Source organism: Entelurus aequoreus, linkage group LG06, assembly GCF_033978785.1.
Source record: "Entelurus aequoreus isolate RoL-2023_Sb linkage group LG06, RoL_Eaeq_v1.1, whole genome shotgun sequence".
Lineage (NCBI taxonomy): Eukaryota > Metazoa > Chordata > Actinopteri > Syngnathiformes > Syngnathidae > Entelurus > Entelurus aequoreus.
Window position 1 is genome coordinate 84,209,968 of NC_084736.1, and position 7,871 is coordinate 84,217,838.

The 7,871-nt window shown below is 34.1% G+C and overlaps 1 protein-coding gene across 1 annotated transcript in view; it reads right to left on the reverse strand.

The window, feature by feature from the left end:
* Positions 1-2,054: 2,054 nt before the first annotated feature.
* The window catches only part of mlec (malectin), a 36,222-nt gene continuing 30,405 nt past the window's right edge, over positions 2,055-7,871 (reverse strand). Inside the window, exon 8 of the transcript XR_009826476.1 lies at positions 2,055-2,129. The gene's annotated coding sequence lies outside the window, so the exon portion shown is untranslated. The remainder of the gene's footprint in view (positions 2,130-7,871) is intronic.

Below are 7,871 nucleotides of genomic sequence, written 5' to 3' on the forward strand. Positions count from 1 at the left end.
AACACATCCTGAATCTAGATTTGTTTATGTTTAAGATGGAAGCAAGTATGTTATTGTAAAAATGAGCATTATTCAACAATGATTAAATGAAGCATCCTCGAGATGTTGCGGAAACTTCTATGTTAGGAAAAAACTAAATATTTTATTTGAAGTTATTTTTTTTAAATTTTAACATTTTTAAAGTACAAACTACAAAAGCAGTGAAGTTGTGTAAATGCTAAATAAAACGAGAATACAACAAATCCTTTTCAACTTATATTCAATGGAATAGACTGCAAAGACAAGATATTTCATGTTCACACTGAGAAACTTTGGTATTTTTTGCAAATATTAGCTCATTTGGAATTTGATGCCTGCGACATGTTTCAAAAAAGCTGGCACAAGTGGCAAAAAAGAGTGAGAAAGTTGAGGAATGCTCATCAAAGACTTATTTGGAACATCCCACAGGTGAACATGCTAATTGGGAACAGGTGGGTGCCATGATTGGCTATAAAAGCAGCTTCCAGTCATTCACAAACAAGGACGGGGGCGAGGGTCACCACTTTGTCAACAAATGCCTGAGCAAATTGTTGAAGAACAACATTTCTCAACAAGGAATTTAGGGATTTCCCCATCTACGCTCCGTGGCCTAGTGGTTAGAGTGTCCGCCCTGAGATGGGTAGGTTGTGAGTTCAAACCCCAGCCGAGTCATACCAAAGACTATAAAAATGGGAGCCATTACCTCCCTGCTTGGCACTCAGCATCAAGGCTTGGAATTGGGGGTTAAATCACCAAAATGAATCCAGGGCGCGACCACCGCTGCTGCTCACTGCTCCCCTCACCTCCCATGGGGTGCAACAAGGGAATGGGTCAAATGCAGAGAATGATTGCACCACACCCAGTGTTACAGTGGTACAGATAATCTGTAGAAATCACTGCACGTAAGCCATGATATTACACACCTTGGATCCCTCAGGCGGTACTGCATCAAAAACTGACATCAGTGTGTAAAGGATATCATCAGGAATACTTCAGAAAACCACTGTCAGTAACTACAGTTGGTCGCTACATATGTATGTGCAAGTTAAAACTCTACTACGCAAAGCCAAAGCCATTTATCAACAACACCCAGAAACGCCGCCGGCTTCGCTGGGCCCGAGCTCATCTAAGATGGACTGATGCAAAGTGGAAAAGTGTTCCGTGGTCTGACGAGTCCACATTTCAATTTGTTTTTGGAAACTGTGGACGTGGTGTCCTCCGGACCAAAGAGGAAAAGAACCATCCGGATTGTTCTAGGGTGAAAGTGTAAAAGGCAGCATGTGTGATGGTATGGGGGTGTATTAGTGGCCAAGAGATGGGTAACTTACACATCTGTGAAGGCACCATTAATGCTGAAAGGTACATACAGCTTTTGGAGCAACATATGTTGTTATCATGGACGCCCCTGCTTATTTCAGTAAGACAATGCCGCATTATGAAGCTTAAAATACCACAAGAGAGACCCCTGGACTGTTGAACAACTTAAGCTGTACATCAAGCAAGAATGGGAACGGATTCCACTTCAAAAATGTGTCTCCTCACTTCCCAAACCTTTACTGAGTGTTGTTCAAAGGAAAGGCCATGTAACACACTGGTCAAAATGCCTTTTTTGCAATGTGTTGCTGCCATTACATTCTAACTTCAGGATTATTTGCAAAGTTTCTCAGTGTGAACATGAAATATCTTGTCTTTGCAGTCTATTCAGTTGAATATAAGTTGAAAAGGATTTGTTGTATTCTCTTTTTATTTACCTTTTACACAACGTGACAACTTCACTGCTTTTGTATAAAATACAGATGTAACTAGTCATGCTGAAATCGAGATTAGTCAAAGACTAAAATAGCTAAATGGCTCATAAACGAGGGCCATTTTGACAAGTGACAAATAATTTGCGGCCTCGTTAGTGTTAACGTGGAAGGCGGCACGGCAATCTACGAGTACAAAGGTCGTCAGTCGGCTAATTTCACCTCACCAACAGTTGACTTGTGTTGATCATTCCGTGGAGAGAACAGAAGCACCTTCATATGCAACTGTTGCACTCAGTGGTGGATCTTCCACTTCTGGCCAGTAGGGCAGCAGCAGAGGAGAAGGATGCAGGTTTGTGCAGTATTCTATAAAAACAAAGTTGTTATAGCCCCGCCAGGATGCAACATTTATTCAAAGAGCAGGAAAGACACCTTTCAAAAAGCAAACCTGAGATTTCCGGAATGTCCAGCCTTTAAAGAAGGTCAAATAAAAGCAGCGACAGTCTGATAAAATAGCACATTTATTAAAAAGAGACCCCATTTATCATCACTTGCAGACACGCTAGTAAGCCTCCGCCTTCAGGCCTGGCTGCTCCCACACATCAGCTATATGTTTGTACAGTACATTATGAGTATGTTCCACATGTACAACAGGAAGGGGATTCATGGGGGCCCCATTCACCGCGGGGTGCCTGACACATGAAACGTGGCCAACTGGGAGATGGCAGCAGAGTGTTGAACATCCTAAAACATACTTGCCAACCTTGAGGCCTCCAAATTAGGGAGATTTGAGGGGGTTTGATGTGGGCGGGGCCGGGGTTAAGGGGGGAGGAGTATATTTATAGCTAGAATTCATTGAAATTCAAGTATTTCTTATATATATGTATATAAATAAAATAAATACTTGACTTTCAGTGAATTCTAGCTATATATATATATGCATTTTATTATATATATATATATATATATATATATATATATATATATATATATATATATATATATAATAAAATACATATATATATAGCTAGAATTCACTGAAATTCAAGTATTTCTTATATATATGTATATAAATAAAATAAATACTTGATTTTCAGTGAATTCTAGCTATATATATATATATGTATTTTATTTATATATATAATAAAATACATATATATATATATAGCTAGAATTCACTGAAATTCAAGTATTTCTTATATATATGTATATAAATAAAATAAATACTTGACTTTCAGTGAATTCTAGCTATATATATGTTTTTTATTATATATATATATAATAAAATATATATATATTTTATTATATATATATATAATAAAATATATATATATATATTTTATTATATATATATAATAAAATATATATATATATTTTATTATATATATATATATATAATATATATATTATATATAATATATATATATAAATAGGATAAATGGATGGATGGATATATATATATATATATATATATAAATATATATATATATATATTATATATATATATATAATAATGTATTTTATTATATATATATATATATTATATATAATATATATGTATATATTATATATATATATATATAATAATGTATTTTATTATATATATATATATAATAAAATACATATATATATAGCTAGAATTCACTGAAATTCAAGTATTTCTTATATATATGTATATAAATAAAATAAATACTTGACTTTCAGTGAATTCTAGCTATATATATACATGTATTTTATTATATATATATATATATATATATATATATATATATATATACATACAGTATATATATATATATACACATATAAATAAAATAAATACCGTATTTTTTGGAGTATAAGTCGCATTTTTTTGGGGAAATGCATTTGATAAAATCCAACAGCAAGAATAGACATTTGAAAGGCAATTTAAAATGTCTAAAGAATAGTGAACAACAGGCTGAATAAGTGTACGTTATATGAGGCATAAATAACCAACTGGTATGTTAACGTAACATATTATGGTAAGAGTCATTCAAATAACTATAACATATAGAACATGCTATACGTTTACCAAACAATCTGTCACTCCTAATCGCTAAATCCCATGAAATCTTATAAGTCTAGTCCAGGGGTGTCCAAAGTGCGGCCCGGGGGCCATTTGCGGCCCGCGACTAATTGTTTACCGGGCCCGCCATACATTCTGCAAAAAATTGCAAAATTGATAGTATTGCAAAATTTAAAAAAAACATTTAAAAAAGTGGAAAGAGGTGAAATATAACGAGAAAAAGTTGCAATGTTGACACAAAGCTGCCATGCAGGCTGTTTTTTATTCTTTTGTCTTTCTTTTTGCTCCAAAAAAAAAGACAAATATATGTTATAATTAGAGATGTCCGATAATATCGGTCTGCCGATATTATCGGCCGATAAATGCGTTAAAATGTAATATCGGAAATTATCGGTATCGTTTTTTTTATTATCAGTATCGGTTTTTTTATTTTATTTTTTTTATTAAATCCACATAAAAAACACAAGATACACTTACAATTAGTGCACCAACCCAAAAAACCTCCCTCCCCCATTTACACTCATTCACACAAAAGTGTTGTTTCCTTCTGTTATTAATATTAGAAAATGTTTTTAATTTATTTATCTTATTTTATTAATTTAAAAAAAAAAGGACCTTATCTTCACCATACCTGGTTGTCCAAATTAGGCATAATAATGTGTTAATTCCACGACTGTATATACCGTAATTTCCGGACTATAAGCCGCTACTTTTTCCCCTCGTTCTGGTCCCTGCGGCTTATACAAGGGTGCGGCTTATATACGGCCTGTTCTTCTCCGACACCGACGAAGAGGATTTGGGTGGTTTTAGTACGCAGGAGGAAGACGATGACACAATGATTAAAGACTGACTTTTCATATACCGGTAGGCTGGTTATTTTGATAACGTACAGGCGAGCACTTTGTATTACTTTGCAGCGTTGTATTATTTGTACTCTGCACGAATGCTGTTCGCCATGTCAAAGATGTGAAAGTTTGATTGAAAGATTTATTGTTAATAAATGGGACGCTTTGCGTTCCCAAACAGTCATCTCTGTCCCGACAATCCCCTCCGTGGTAGCAGGAACCCCTATATACTACGCTAATTACACATCAAAACCCTGCGGCTTATATATGGAGCAATCTGTATTTTCCCTTAAATTTAGCTGGTGCGGCTTATAGTCGGGTGCGGCTTATAGTCCGGAATTTACGGTATCTGTTGATATCGGTATCGGTAATTAAAGAGTTGGACAATATCGGCATATCGGATATCGGCAAAAAGCCATTATCGGACATCCCTAATTATAATGAATTATTGACCTATTCAAGGCTCCAATTACTTCAAAAATGTCACTTTAAAATGTTTTATGTGGAAAAAATATTGCACATATTGTGTGGTTGCCATATAAAAACATCAAAGTTTTTTTTGGACAAAAGAGCATAAAAACAAAAAATAATAGTTCAAACGTAAAATGGACAGATATATCTGAAGTTGATCTCGTAACTTAAGTGTTGAAAGTAAAAAAAATCTAATTAAAATGTATCACTTTATGAGTGGGGGACCTTTTGGATCCCAAATATATTTAGTGGGATTTTATTAATATTTTCACTGATTTCTCAAAAATATTAAAGAATTAAAATCAATGGTGTCCTGCATTATTGATCTTTTAGAGCTCTAATTACTAAATACTGCATATTTCCAGTTTTGCTATAAAAAAAACAAAGTTGTCTTTGACAGAAAATCAACCTGAAGTTGATATAGAGATTTACTGTAAGCGTTAAATAAAATATAATAATAATTAAAGCTGCAAGCAGCGTTGGTCGGGTCCGCATTTTGGCAGGTGCTAGTCCTAGGTGTCCCAATACTTTTGTCCAGTGGTAGTCCTGAGTGAGACCTACATAGAGGTTTTTGTTTCGTGTCTCTACGATATTCGTACTGGGAGTTAGAGGAAGTTGTGTCTGTGTCTTTTTCCTAGGTGCTGCGGCACAGTGGTTGTTTTCTTGGAGGGCGCGTGAAATCACAGCAGCGAAGCAACTTTAGTGCTGCGGGTCTTTGAAGGCTCGTAAAATCAAAAGGTAGCACGTATCAAAAATCCGTACAGAACTTTTAATCAGAAGGGTTCAATCTCTCTCCTGTAGCAGTTTGAAGCCGAAACGACAAACGCGCTCAGAGGAGATAACGTTTGATGTTTGGTGACCGGTTGTAACAAAAATTTTGTTTTGAAGGAGGAATAGCAAACTTCCTGTTGATTTTTGCTGAAGGATGTCAATCTATGAAATGTAGGTCTAGGTGAGACCTACAAATAGGTATTTGTTTCATGTCTCTAAGACGTTCCTACCGGAAGTTATAAGCAGTTTTGTCTAAGTTTTCCTCTTTTTTTAGATCGCAATTTCCAGCAGTCCCGATGTGTGTGAGAAGGTTGGTGAGTTTTGAAGTATTTTAAAGGGGTCAAATTAGAGGTCAAAGAGGCAAAAATGAGTTTTTTTAGTACAATTTTGTCTTGAAGGGGAAATTGCCAACTTCCTGTTGGTTTTTGCCCGAGGATGTAAAATTAGGAAATGTAGGTCTAAGTCTGACCTACATAGAGGTTTTTGTTTCATGTCTCTACGACCTTCCTAGTGGGAGTTACAGCCAGTTTGTTTTTGTTTTTTCCTAGGGGGCGCTAGTGCGCAATTTTGATTTTAGGGGTTTGTTTTTTTTCTTTTATTGAAATTTTCGCAGGTCCTGATGTGTGTGTCAAATTTGGTGAGTTTTGGAGCATGTTAAGTGGGTCAAATTAGCGTTTTTTGTGGCGGCGGAAAAATAAAGAATAATAATAAAACCTTACAAATAAAATAGGTTCCTTTGTACCCTGTATAAAGGACTCCCTGTGGGAGTCCTTTATACAGGGTACAGGGTGGACCCTAATAATTTGACTTATTTTTAACGTTTTAAAGACTGAGACCCTTTATGGTCCCCGGGAGCCCTAAAGGTTTTTAAAAAAAAATCCATATATTTTGTTATGGTTTGAAAATGAAAAATATCAAAATGCTTACATTTTTCCGTGTGCGGCCCTCAGTGGAAAAAGTTTGGACACCCCTGGTCTAGTCTCTTACGTGAATGAGATAAATAATATTATTGGATATTTTACGCTAATGTGTTCATCATTTCACACATAAGTCGCTCCTGAGTATAAGTCGCACCAAACTATGAAAAAAACTGCCACTTACAGTCCGAAAAAAACGGTACTTGAATTTCAGTGTTCATTTATTTACACATAAATAACACTCCTCTACTCATTGTTGTATTTGAAAGTGCAATGCTTTGCAGCCAGTACAGCCTTGGAAGGAGCATAGGTATGTGCCAGGGGTCACCAACCTTTTTGAAAGCAAGAGCTACTTCTTGGGTAGTGATTAATGCGAAGGGCTACCAGTTTGATACACACTTCAATAAATTGCCAGAAATAGCCAATTTGCTCAATTTACCTTTAACTCTGTTATTATTAATAATTAATGATATTTACACTTAATTGAACGGTTTAAAAGAGGAGAAAACACGAAAAAAATGACAATTAAATTTTGAAACATAGTTTATCTTCAATTTCGACTCTTTAAAATTCAAAATTCAACCGAAAAAAAGAAGAGAAAAACTAGCTAATTTGAATCTTTTTGAAAAAAAAAAAAAAAAAAAAGTATGGAACATCATTAGTCTTTTTTCCTGATTAAGATTAATTTTAGAATTTTGATGACATGTTTTAAATAGGTTAAAATACAATCTACACTTTGTTAGAATATATAACAAATTGGACCAAGCTATATTTCTAACAAAGACAAATCATTATTTCTTCTAGATTTTCCAGAACAAAATTTTTAAAAGAAATTCAAAAGACTTTAAAATAAGATTAAAATTTGATTCTACAGATTTTCTAGATTTGCCAGAATAATTTTTTTGAATTTTAATCATAATAAGTTTGAAGAAATATTTCACAAATATTCTTCGTCGAAAAAACAGAAGCTAAAATGAAGAATTAAATTAAAATGTATTTATTATTCTTTACAATAAAAAAATAAATTTACTTGAACATTGATTTAAATTGTCAGGAA